The following is a 14,552-nucleotide window of genomic DNA, read 5'->3' as shown; positions in this document are numbered from 1 at the left end:
CAGACCTTGGAAAGTCCATGTGCTGCTAATGGTTTAATAAAGAGAAAGAGCAAAAAAAAAAAAAAAAAAAAAGTTTGTGAATGCTTGCCTTACCCAACAGAAGCAGGTGTTACCAATTTTAAGACCAAACACCAGCCACAGACCTGAATTATTATTAAACTGACTAAATTTGGTATTTATATTTCTTTTGTGTATTTATTTGAGGATGGTTACAGTCCTCTCATCTCAGATGTGATGTTTCTATATTTCTGTTCACTAGACATTTAAGTCGCACATTTCATGTGCATTAGGACTTACTCATAAAGCTTGTTTTCATTGCACTTTGTATATTTTCTGAACTGCCAGCATTTCCTCTCAGGTAGTTTTCTGTGAAAATTGAAAATGTTCCCCAACATTCATACCACTCGAGTTAGAGATTTATCAGTTGTTTGGAACATGCTCACTTTGACTCAATTTGAATTCTTATTGTGGTGCCTCGGAACATACATTAAGTAAAACCGAGACCAAAAGTCCATATCCACATCAAGACCTGACTTCACTGGTTTAAAGCGACAGTATATTGCTGCTTCAATTGACTGATTTCTGACCATTGGTTCACAAGTCTAACGCAAAAGATTAGCTGCACCATCTGTCTGGCCATTCTTCATCTATAACCCATGCAAGGCCGCAGCTCCCTGGCACACTAAGAGCAAGAAAAAGAATATTTTTTATGCATCAATAACCCAAACCTAGGTGGTATTGAACCTGCAGGATAGTAACCCAGGCATCATGTCCACTTTGTGCATCCAAATGAGAGCTCAGAAACAAAATGTACATCACTTTGAGTGCTGTCTCTATCATTAAAAAAAGCTACCAAAATGAAAGTATATTTAAAAAAATAATGCATCAAAAGTGGAAAAGTAGACAGTATTTATTTGACACAACCAAACAACAATCACAAATTGTGCAATTCACATTTCATTTGTCATAACCAAGTCATATTACTTTGTGTGCTTTGCTTAACAAACATCAACTGCCTTTACCCACCCCTTCAGCCTGCACACACATTCTCTCTCCCTCACCCGACTTTCCACTCTCCCCCCTTCTCTCCCTCCTCCGGAGACTGATGCAGTGGCTGATTGTGTGGGAAGTTCCTCTGTCATCGTTAGTGGGGTTGGAGGCACTTGTCAGAGGCCACATTAGGAGTTTCCTATGAGCTTCCCTTTGCCTTGCCAGTCACGAAGAAACATTGCGAGGGGTCAGTGGTACACGTCTTATTGAAGTAACATGTCAATGGAGGTCAAAGACTGCCTCTGAGAAGCTGCAATGGGTACATTTGTCCTTCCAAATGACACATTTGCATGCCCTTATAAGGGGACACACATTTTTTACGCTGTTTCTTGCATACAATCAAATACAATGTCATGTATGAAAGGTACAAGTCAAGCAGGTTTTTAAGTTTAAACACCATCCATCCAGGCAACCAATAAAATTGACCAATAGCTCGTGCCACTGCTTTGAAGTGAGCAACATTACAGGCAGCCAGTCAGCAGCCATCCTGGTACTGAGCCATTTCTTTTCTTTAAACAGAAAAGCAGCAAGTCATTAGTGGTAAAGTTTAACAGGCAAAACTAACGGCTATGTATCAGCGAGGATCGAAAATGCCGCTCTCTGAAAAAGGTTACCTGCTCATGCAGTGGGTGTGCCTTATTGATTCATTCACCAAAGGCAACTTTTATTGACATTTGACTTTTGCCGAGCGGTGATTTCAGACCCTGCACAGAGGGCCGGCACAATAATGTCAGTTTTTATTCTGTGCTGCAATTTTTCTTAATACTGTAAAAACAGGGAATGAACAACTACTAAGATTCCCCTGATCAAGGCAACATGCACTCAGCTGCAGAAGAGCACTATAGCTCATACTGTGCTGCTGTAAAATATGAATGCAAACAGTGTGCTGCTGAACCAGCAGCAAAATGACCGGACTGTGCAAAGCGCTGTTTAACTTCAGAGGAAGTCAAGAAGAAAAGAAAACAAGAGGCAGCTGAAGAGATATTACATCAAGATCTGATGATGAGCTCTGCGTTGCCTGTCAGAAGCTCAGATCACATCACTCTTAAAGACCAAATGGAAAAGCATCAGCGCAAACACCTCCTGTCTTTACACCTCAGCCTATTCTGAGCAGTCATCATTATGCAAGATGAAATCAGAGACACCTAAAGTGTGCAAGAAATAATTTAAACTGTCCTTCAAAGAAAAATGATTTGCCCACTGCAGACCATACATCACTTGGCAACAGAAGATTAAAAAGCAATAGAGGGAGAAAACAAAATGACAACAACAACAACACACCTTGATATTTCAGATCATATGATTGCATGCTTTTCACGGTGGAAAAATGAGATGCATACACACACAGTGCAAAGCACCTCATATGCCTTCTATATTGAGATGAATCTGCCTTGCTTAACATATTAGAAAGAAATATAAAGGGCACTTGCAGATTGAGCTGGAAGGAACAATTGGCTGTGGTGACACTGTGAAGGTCAAAGTCAAAAAAGAAAGCAGCTTTGTGTCATCTTGAAATTGTTGGAGCAGTGCATTAATTTTTTTTTCCTCATCACTCAGATCTTCCTACAGAATATAGAAGACAAATGTTACTGAATGTTATACTACCCAAGCATTTGTTGATTTGAAAATTTCATATTAATTCCTTCCTGTAAATATAAATCCGTTGAAACAAGAATCAACAAAATGAAAGCTAATAGTAGCCTGCGTGTGTTTGTAGGTGTGTATGTCAGATGAAAGAGGCTGGTGCTGGAATAGATGAAATATCACATGATTAGTGACTGAAAGCAAATCTAATTTTGTGAGAGAGGTTCCTTGTAGTGACAAACACCAAGACTTAGCATTAATAGCCTACTGTATACTACCTGGCTAGCAGAAAACATCACAGCAACGAGCAGATGAACAAATTTAGGAGCACTTAGCTGCCAACAAAGTACATGAACACTACTAAAAGCCACATATTTTTTGTCAAAAGTTAACTGAAATCAAAACTATAATAAAGGGTCTATTAAAGTGCTGTTTCAGTGTGCGTATTTAGAAGGATCTGTGGTCTGATGTATTGGTCTATTGTTTTTCTTTTTACTTCTTTTCTTTTTTACTTTACAGTAAAGCAGCTCCTCCTTCATAACCACTGCTGAGTTGCCCTTTGGCAACGATTTTGAAACCCAACGTGCTCAGTGGCCGACAGAACAGTCTGTGGTTGTGCTGAGCAGCTTCCAGGTGTGAATTTGGTGTAAACTCTGTGAATGTGAACAGGGTGTTCCTGCAAAGAAGAACATTGCTCTTAGCTTCCCTGAATACAAAAAAAAGTTGGAAAAAAGAGTCATTTCGCTTATACTTTTCTCGCATTTGCTCTCACTCAAGTTGATTTGTTTATGATTATTTTGATGCTGTATTAGACATAAACTGAGTGTTTTTGTTATTCCTGAATGGCCCTGTTTTTACACTTCGCTGTTACACATGCATTCATGTTGTACTTGCAAATGTGTGTGTGTGTGTGTGTACTGTATATTTACTAGCAATTTTCTTTTTGAAACATTCGCAAGGGTGTATTTTGTTTTGTGTGTGTATGTGAACTCCTGATGTGGTTTCGGAGGGTATAGCTTTAGATAGATAGAGGTACTCTGAATGGGGGAAGTGAGTGTTTTAAAGCCAAAGCTCGACACGTCAAGGAGATTAATGCGCTGCTATTGTCTCCGGCTCTCATCAGAACACTTTTATCTGCAGAAAATGACAGAGCTTGCACTTTTCATTATGTACGTTAGCTCGCGAGCTGCGCACTACGCCCCGCACCCCCACCCTCGGCTCCCTCCCACACTTTCCATTTTTTAAAAAGGATTGCTTTTGGGGGTGAATGTGAATTTGTGTGTGTGTGTTTGTGTGCATGTAGGATGGTGTGTTTGTGTATCACAGCAAAAGGAGGGGGTGGAGGGGTGGAGGGGGTGAGAGAGCTTGTGTCAGGGCCCTCTGTGTGTGTGTGTGTGTGTGCATATAGTAAGGCCTCATTTGTATGGCCTGCTTGTCTTTTTTGACTTCTGAATAAAATTTGACATAGTAATTGATGTTTTATGTCTTGCAAACACAGATATGGAGAATATGGCTCACTCTAGAGATGGCACTGATTGTTTAAAGTGTCTCTGAAAAATTAGATGACAAGTGTAGAACCAGAATGTGGGCAATGTGTCTTTGTTCTTTTCCTCCAAAAGTCCAAGTGGCTGCGACTGCATTTGTGTGTAAAATTATTGGAATATAACTCAAGGCTTTGTTGACCCAATCAAAGAATGCAAGTGCTGCTATAGTTTTTGCACATCCAACTTCTCGAAGCTATCTCTCTCCTGTATAATTAGGTCACTGCCATTAATGCCTTTTTTCCCATCATGTACATTATTCAGACCCTGAAATGTTTACTCTGTTTGATTTGTATGAAGGAGCATCCTCTAAAAGAAACACCTGGTAGCCTGGTGATTCTTCTTTTATCCAGACATTTAAAAATGACCTACATTATGTTTAAAATGTTTGTTGAGTGGGTACTTTTGCCATAGTTAGATAACGCACAGAAGAGAAATGAGAGGAAACAGTGGCAAACTAAACCAACGCTTAATCATAGAGGCAGCAGATCAGAAAAAAATCCACACTGGCCACTTTTGGAACTGCCTTCTAGGTAGTTCAGGGGAATGTCCAGAATTTTCATATGTGGAATTTGACTCCAAACTAGAGCTGAAACCAAGGTACTAGGTTTGGTCTTGACATCATTGCCTCATTGCGGGACATTTTTTGGAGGGGGGCACTTAAAATAAAACTTATAGATTTAACCATGCAGTAGCCTCAGAAAGTACAAATAACAATGGCTACATATTGCTCTTCTAACTGACTTCAAGATAGTGACATTATTATTGTTATTATAGAAAGGGTGTGTGTCCATCTCGTGTTTCTCTCTGGCAGAAAAGCACTGGGATGAACTCCTTGTGCAATGAGAGAGAAAAAGATGAGACGCAAAGGCTACTGTTTCAAAATCAATCACACTGGAAATATTTTTGAACAAACGAACAACTCTGTTAAAATCAGTGGGGAGAGGCCCACAGAAACAGAGGTTTCTCTCTCAGCTCTGTCCATGGTGCTGAAACAGCAGCAGTGCTGACTTTCATGGAGACGTCGCCTCCAGGAGGGCACATCTGATCTGAAATCAACTTATGACTTCAGTCCAAAGTTAATACAAATGTATTTACTCAAATTTTTACTCAGAATTTCTTCCCTAAATATTTGTAGCTACATGTTCCTGTTCTTCAAATGCAAACATACACCCTTCGCTGAAACAAATAAAACTATTGATCGAGTAACAGGACACAACTTGATAAATCAGTAAATTATTTTTAACTAAGCAAAAATAAATAAACACCAACTGGTTTGGGTTCTGGGAGAGTATGACAGTTTGCCTTAGAGATTAAATTACGAATCAATACAGTGGATAAGAACATAATTAGTAAACAGTAAACAATTAGTAAATAATTAAAACAGCTACAACATTACAATTGGTGCAATCAAAATAATTTTATAGAGAATACTGTGTGTAAGAGGCTGTGATTTCAACCAAAAAGCTATTAGCCACCATAGCTCCCCCTCACAGAAAATAATAGGCAGGGGGCAGCTAACCAGCTGTTAGCAGCTGTGGGGATGGCGTAAAAGATGCTGAGGAAATGATAAAAGACAATTTGTTTACCATCTGCTCCGGTTAATCAATCGGTTTAATCACATTTACGAAGGCCCACAGGAGACTTGAACCGTTTCATATTTGAGGTAAGACAAGGTCTTCATGGAGCACTCAAAAGAACTTATTTTACTGGTGGATGTGAAGGTTTCTGTGGCTGATATGAAGACAATAAGGAAATCTGTGTGTGCATTGCTGTTAGTTGAAAATGAGATCGAGAAGCCACAGAAAGATGTGACCAAAGCAAGCACTCAGCAGCAGTCGGTCTCAACAAGCGTTTGATCAAAGGTTTGAGATTTAATAGCAGAAGCCCTTGATGGTGCTCCACCAGTTTCAATCCGACTCTTTGACGGCGATCATCATGCTTCATTTTGGGCCAGTGCACTTTTGAAGGCACTCCTAGTGTGTGCATAATTTGTTGTCTTTCTATAAGAACACAGAAAGTGGATAATGGTCCCGCCTCAACACACTGCTGATCTCAGAGAGGACCTGGTGTCTTTGCTTTAGAATAAAGAAATCCTTTTCTTTGCTCTCAGTGGGTCATTCTACCTGCACTGGAATGCATCACTTTCCCACAGGGACTGGCATCTCAGTTAATGCTGTGTCGAGGCCCGAGAGATAGATTCATTTAAGTAATTATTTAGAGATGGGGAAAGTGTGAGGAGGTGGTGGTGGGTGGGTGGATGGGGGCAGGCAAGCAGGAGTGGACTTGGGATGTAAATCCGTTAATAAAGACATGTTGCTCCAAAATCCTTCAGGAATGCAATAGAGAGCTATGACGACGGGAACTGGAGAATAAGCGAGACTGATCGACATCATTATGAGTAAAATGAGGTAGGGAGGAGGGGAAGTGTGTGTGTGTGTGTGTGTCTGTGTGTGTGTGTTTGGAGGGGGGGGTATTATCTGTGCTAAACTTATTTACCATTCACAGTGTGAAAAATGCAAGAACAATATGTCACGGAGAGCACAACTGAGCACATCACATACATTAGGAGTCTCAACACTGACACACAAACAGCACCAACAGCGCTGTTACGGCCATTTTGAATACCAGCAACTATTACAGGTACAGAGCCCCAGACTTGATTCGATTTGATACTGACAGTGCATATGTCTTCCTCCAGTCTGGCAGTGACTTTGGAGAGCCTAGAAATTGAATTGGGTGGGAGTGCACACTATACTGTGTTATCGACAGTGGGAGTGACTGGAAGGGAGGCAAAGACAGACACTCGACTTTTATAGGAACCTAAGTTAGCTCCTACATTGTAGTGTTTACGTTCAGTTTTGTTCAGCATACAACATTATTTAATTTAATGCACTTTTATCTATGTACTTGTTCGGTTCTTGTCACTAGTTTCAAAGACGTAAATCAGTTTAGCGACATTACAAAGCCTGTGAAAACGCTTGTTCATTGGCTTTTGAGGCTCAGGAGGAGCTTTCAGAAGTCTGAGACTGTGACCCTGATGATGTTGGACAAGGACTGGATCGGTTCATGAATGACGGCATTGTGGGAAATCCTGGATCCCGTGTTTTTACATCGAAGGACTAAGAGTTACAGTTACAGACATATCTTATGAATATGTCTCATGATTAAGGTGTTTTGTAACTGTGGGGATGTCTGATGGTCAGTGTGTTTTATAACAGCAGATAAAGCTGACAGACTGTGATTAAACAAAGGACTTTGGAAAGTGCAGAGAAAGACAACAGGATGGGAAGGTTAGATAAGAAGGGTTGGTGACAATGAGGTATAAATATCAGACTGTTCTTGTATGTTCAGTTTCTCTTGAATCCAAAAGTCCAGTTCCAGTTTCTTCTGCCAAATACTAACCAGGGAAACGACAGGGTCAGGATGCTGAGTCACACTGTTAAATGATATATGTTTTCAGTGGTTTTTGTAACAAGTCCCTGAGCCATTTTAATTTTGCCCTATAATTCAGTTAGTTACATTAAAATATGAAATCATCACCTGAGTTCATAATACTATTTGATTGGGAGTCATTGTTTGGAAGAAGCACTGTTTTCAGCATGTTGATGGGTTCGCTGTTTCCTCCGGCAGATGGTATAGTGACAGACACTTGAATATTTGGCATCTTTGTGTGCATCCTGACACCTCGGGCCCCTTTTAACTGCTCCAAATACATCGATGTTTACCTCCAAACACATGTGTACTTGCCAGTTGCACAGCACCAAATGAGTGCAGAGGGAGGACGAATGCAGCATGCAGTGTGCCACAGTATAATGAATCCTTCTTAGCTTATTACACAACTGAACTGGGACATGCAATGTCATTTAATTCCAGTTTACCATAGCCTGTCGTGGGTTACGTAATAATTAATCGTCTGTCCCAATTAGTCCAAACAAACTGCTGAGTAGAGGCAATAAACAGATAGATGGCATTTTGTTTGCCTTATGTTTTAGTGCGTCCCATTTAGCAGCAAACCCGAGATGGTGCAAGAGTTTCAGTTTTATTTACAAGTCGATGCTGTGATTGGATGCGGCCCACCGACACAGCACTGTAATCCGTTCAAAGACGAGCGCTGAGGCTGATCAGCCTGATGAGCACTATGAGGTTCTTAATGCAATGTGGGCAGGCTAATCAGGGGGACAGGGAGGAATCCCAGCGGGCTAGTTGGACCAGTCTGGATGGAACAGGTTTATGAAGTGACCAGGCTGACTTGCTGCGTGAGACCACTGCTGGTGGTCCATATGGCGGACTGCCGTTTTCTCCGTGTGTCCGGCTGGCATACAGGCAGGCACGTAGACACATGCACTGCTGCTGCCACGGCCCTCTAAACAAGCAGGATCAGACTGCTGTCCCCTTTTGCACTCGATAAGCTCAGGCTTGTTCGGCAATGTAGTTCATAAAGTGGAAAATCAAAATACAGGGAGCTTAAGTGGCATGTCGTTAAAAAACAAAGAAGGTGCCATAAGGGCCGACATTACTAACTGCCAGCTGCCAGCTTGTTTACGCAGTGATAATCTTGATGATGAAGCTGACTCATCTGAACATGTAAAAATAGATTAAAACAGAATCCTTGCTTGTTAATGTTAAAAAGAGAGTTTCAAATTCTTAATCTCTGACTGGTTGTGTTACATAGTTTTCCTCACATAGTTTGGCCCTCTTACCAAGGCAGTGAGTGGTTGAACATGAGTCACACTCACTCTTACTTGCAATACACTTGTCATTTTGAAAAGTATTTTAAAACGAGCAGGACAACGGTATCTCATCAGTGACGATGGAGTTTACCTTTTGTTAATGGAGAAATTCATCAAGCAGAAATCAGAATGGAAGGAATCATATTTTTCCTTTGGTGGTATTCACTTGATGCTTTACATGCCATAAATGCAGCTGTGGGGATTCAGCTGCTTTCAGTTGCATTTAAAATGCAAATTAAAAATCCAAAATCTCTCATTTCAAAAGAGAGAAATTAATGAAAAATTAATGAACAATGGTATGTATCTCTATTGGCTGTATTTTTTGTAGATATGAGGGAAAATCTGACCTATTCCATCAACAGGTCAAATTTTCCATTTATCCAAAGAAATATTTGAGCATCTTCTTCATGTTTTCTTCATGTTTTTTTCTGTTTGGTGTGTTTATTCGTCTGCAGGATTATGGAAAATCTGTGTGGCGTGTGGACAAGGAAGAAATCTGTAGCAGTCTGCGCAGACTTCAATATTTGATATTCGCATTAGCATTGTGATTGTCATTGTGAGCATGTTCAAATACTGATGTTAGCATTTAGTTCAAAACATCACACCTACACACCAATCCCACTTGTAAAATTAACGTTTTCTTTCTGAGCTGCTTTTGTATAAGGACAAACAACTTCAGTTTCAGAGGTACATCTGTTTTCTTTCATTTTGACGTTGTATTGACTGGGCAACCTTAATGCTTCACAAAGGTAACTGGCTTTTTGATCAATGGAACTTTGCTGTTATCTTTTCTTCAAGCTCAAACTCAAGTTGTTTGAGTGCAGCGTGCGTCATTCATGTTTGATGTTTAATTCTGAAGAAGGTCATTTCTGTTCCACTGTGAATCAGTACATGAAATGAAAAGAATGCACACAATGTCAATGACAAACAATGTACTTTAGTGTAAATCTGATCGACCGAAAACTGGTTTTATACATTTTGTGCAAATAAAAAAACAAACAAACAAACAAAAAAATAGTAGTGTGCACAGCAGCAATGTCAGTAATTGAAAATAGAGAAATTGATTGAATAGACAAGCTTTATAAGAGCGTATATTTCACAGCTGCCCGGATGAGCAGGTTCAGAAGAGCCATTGAACCCTGAAATGGGATTTCTCCACAGAACATTTCAGATACTCGTTCGACAATGTTCACATGCTGGAGTTACAACCGTCGCTAAATGCAGAAACGCATTCAAATAAAATGCAAATCGCACTGAGGTAACCGCTATAGCAGTGTGCAGAGCTGCAACACAAAGTCTGTTTTGTAGCAGGTAACTTCATCACATCTCGTCCCTTTTGAAAGACCTGAACTGTACATTCATCTTTAAAATATCTGCTGGGCAATCTGTGAAGTGACATATGTAGCACATTTCTCTCTTGCTGATGAACTGCATTGCACATAGGACTCGCTTCAGCCTGATACTGAACAGTTGTATCAACTCTCTCAGTCAGAGAGAGTTGGAATGAAACAAGCATATCTAATCCCCAAAGCAAAGTCGAAGATACACTTGAAGATACAAGGGCAGCTAGTCATTAATTGTTATCCCAAAAAAGCACATTGCGCTTCCGCCACCATGGCGGATATCTCCATGGGGAGAAATCGAGAACTGGCCAAATTAAGATTCAGGATGTTAGCAACCATCCCTCATTGGAGGAGTGAGTTCAGTTGGGTCTTCAGGGGAAGTAACTGGATCACAGCCTTACCAAGCTTTTCCTAGGTGCCATTGGATTCAGAGCCACCGTGGGGACCTCCATTTAAGGAAAACCATTCAGGGCAGCACTTGTGAGATTGAGAGAGGAAGAAACTGAGGGAACATGGGAGGACAAATTTTGCATGGTTAAGAGTGCAGAGAGGCAGTTTGAGGCACTTTGCAAGGCAAGAAAATTTGGGACAGGTTTACAAGAATTCCTTCCTGGCAGAAAGAATGAAAGGCCATATTGAGCATCACACCTGAGCAAAACAACAGTTGAATCCACTTTGAGTGTTTTTGGAGGGGAAGAGGAGCAGAAATAATCTCATACAGGCAAAATTCATTCTCACTCTGGGCCCTTGTTTCTCAGTCATGCAACGCATAATTGTTAAGCATGCGTTTGCTTTTAAATTTTTTATGCCAGAGGAAATCATAAATGCTTGAAATGCCTATATATTTAAGAAATATAACACAAAAGTCTTTCTTTTACAGCTTTTGATAAAGTATATGTTAGAACGTAGTAGGCTAAGAAGGTAAAGGGTGCACAGCAGCTCTTTTGTAATGCATAATACACTACAGAATCTGATCCTCCTTTATCTCAACCCTATTTTTATTGCCTTTTGATCAAAGCTGCTCGGTTTTAAAAGATGAGCAGGCACAGAAGAAATTTGGCAAGAATGACGTCAGCGTAGGCGCTTCTGGATAAAAGATATTTTTGAATATTCACGCAAACCTCTAAACAAAAGAATTTTCAAGCAGGTTTGTTAATGATGAATCCTGTTTGATGTCTTCGACAAGAATAGGCACGGTGCCCTATCCAAGTCTGCCCTACACAGCTGGTGATAACTTTGGGGCCCCCACACTGGGATGAGAGAACAATGGAAAATTTATGAGTGTTGGCTGATTTTGTGTCTGCCTGTTGGAGTTTTTCACAGAGGATTAATGCAGTATGTTCGGATAGTATTCCCGATTCGGGATCCAACTTTTCTGAACAGAAACTTTTTTGCAACCCGTTTATGTTCGATTATTCTTTAAAACACAAAATCATTTTTTACTTACTCTTGTCTGGTGAAGTAAAAAGTAGTAGATTGTAGATGGCTACATTTTAATTTTATGCTTTTTAACACTAACATGTGAGGGATTAATGAAAGCCAATCTTTCACAGGAGAACATGACAACCAGCATGTTGTAAACCACACCTCTTTGTTACAGTCACAGTACAGTCTTAGCTGGATTAATATGCTGTCTTGTGTCAATGCAAAACCAGTTTTGAAATGCAAACAGAAATCATGTGTGCCTGTGTCTTTGACATGCATCATGTGGCGGCTGCTAAGCACACACCTGTGGCTTATTTGTGTCTGGGAGTCGGGTCAAAATCTCCCGTTAATCAGACAGAAGTAATTAGAATTGTTTGCACAGGCGGAGAGCAATTGTTTGCCCAGATGGAGAGCTCATGCTTCCCTGTTACCTGCGCAGCGTCACACCGGATGCTTAGAAATTCCATCACAAATTAAATCTCAGTTTCGTTTGTGATATCTCATTCCTCTGACTCATCTTATCTCCTGTTACCACTTAAGAAGTTGCCTTGGAGTGACGATAAGAAGCAGATGGAGAGCAATGCAGCGATCCTCCTCCGGATGGATTAATTCATGGGGGAGGAGGGATATGGATTTCTGCTAACGTGGTGGCTAGGCATGTGATAATGTCTGTGATAGTGGGGAAGAGAAAGATTGAAATGTGCCACAAGCAACTGACTTGTCCATGTACTTGCTGGATGTACTAAATGGAACAAAAGCCATAGACATCTAACAAAGATGTTGATGGCAAAGATGGGAAATGATTGCTGCACATGTCATATGTATGTTAAATGGGATCATTTGTATAGTGCACATGCACTGAGGTGAATGTTGCAAAAAAGCAATTATTGGTGAAATATATTTTGTGTATGGGACATAAAGTTGGGTATATTCAGATCTGATTGTCTCTGTGGTTGCAGCTTAGCACAATCTTCATCATTTTCAACTGCTGACCCTGACAGAATTACTCCATTCTTGAAGATAATAGACAGAGAGTTTGTTTGTGACATGCTTTTTATTAAAAGTGAACCTCAAAGTGCTACTGGAAAGCGAATAATTTGAAACATCAAACAGTGAGAAATTTAAATTCTGAGGAATGGGTAATAAAAAAAAAAAAAAAAAGAAAGAAAGCATTCCTAATCAGAGATGCTTTGAGAAATGCGTATCAGGTTTGTCTTTGATTTTTTTACACAACAAGGTCTCTTGTTGTAGTTTAGTTCAGAGTTTTGTGAAGCCTGAAAAAATAACCTGAGTGGTGTCATCAGGGTTATCTTACTTACCTCAAAATTTGAGCGGCACAGTGCTACAGTGGTTATCACTGCCGATTCACATCAAGAGGGTTCCAGGTTTGAATCCCGGTCTGGGTCTGTCTGTGTGGAGTTTGCATGTTCTCCCTGTGCCTGTGTAAGTTTTCTCTGCCTTCCTCTCACAATCCCAAAAACATGCACATTAGGTTAATTTGCTACTCTACATTGTGAGCGTAAGAGTGTGTAGTTGTCTGTGTGTGTCAGCCCTGTGTGAATGACTGGCGACCAGTCCTGGGTGTACCCCATCCGTAATCAGCTGGGATAGGCTCCAGCCCCCCTGCAACCCTGATGGATAAGCAGTATAGAAAATGGATGGATGGATGGATGAATATATTATACTCTACGTTTTGAAAGTGACTTACCCAGCAGTGGTTGCCATGCTCTGAGTGTCCCTTTGGTCCATGTCTCACACTTCCTTTCATGATTGTCCTCTATTTTCAGAATCAGAATCAGAATCAGAATCAGAATTCCTTTATTTATCCCTGAGGGGAAATTCTTGTTCTTACAGACATTGCACATGCAGTATTCCCGACCAAGAAAGGAGAAAAGTGCGGAGTATAAAAAAATAGGATAAGCAATAAAGACAGGATAAACAAAAACTAAAATCTCAAAGTACAGGTATTTACAATGTATTCAGTATTTTTAAGAAAATTTAAAATACAGGTATGTACATGTGTAAAAAAACCAATATATACATTGTATATATAAGGTGAGGACAAGCTGATCTGACATTACAGGACTAAGTAAGTAGATAATTAAATGTTTGCAGGGTATGTCAAGTCAAGACATTTTATTTATTTATGCAAAAAAAAAGGTCAGACACCTGCTATCATTCGTTCTTTGATTCTCGTACAATACATTGCATCTTGAGTGATGTCATATAAAAGATGTCAGCAATTTAACATATATGAAAAGAGCATAATACCACAAAGAACTTAAAAAAAAAAAAAGTATTTCTGTACTAAAGCCACAGCTCCCTCTTTCTCTGCCCTCCATCCAGATATTATTGAGCTTTTAGTAATTCCTGTTTCTATGGCAACATGAGTCAAGTCATCCTTTGGATGGCGGTGTGTGTGTGTGTGTGTGTGTGTGTGGGGGGGGGGGGGGTTTAGAAGAACCACTGGGTTGGTGTCTGAGTGAGCAGGCAGTTCGAGGAGTTCACTTTTTGTCCAAAACTGTGAAGTTGCACTTAACCTCCCCTTCCTTTATTGTGTGATGCTTTTAACCCCAAAGTGTATGACTCAAATTCATGTTAGGTAAGTCAATGAATAAGTGTCTGGACACCAATAATGACAACATTTTGCATACAATGAACACTTCAGCAGGGTGCAAAGATAATTATTCTATTAAAAAAGTAGACACTTTATCAATTAACAACTGGCTCCCTGATGTGTTATGACAACCCAAATATGACCTAAAAACTTCATGAAAGGCGCTGATTTGGCTCTCAAAAGTGGGGCAAGCAAAAAAAAGAAACCATCCCTCAGTCAGATGAAAGCCACAAGGCATTTAAGGCTTAAAATGTTAGTC

This window comes from Scatophagus argus, chromosome 24, assembly GCF_020382885.2.
Source record: "Scatophagus argus isolate fScaArg1 chromosome 24, fScaArg1.pri, whole genome shotgun sequence".
Lineage (NCBI taxonomy): Eukaryota > Metazoa > Chordata > Actinopteri > Scatophagidae > Scatophagus > Scatophagus argus.
This window is presented reverse-complemented; position numbering follows the sequence as displayed.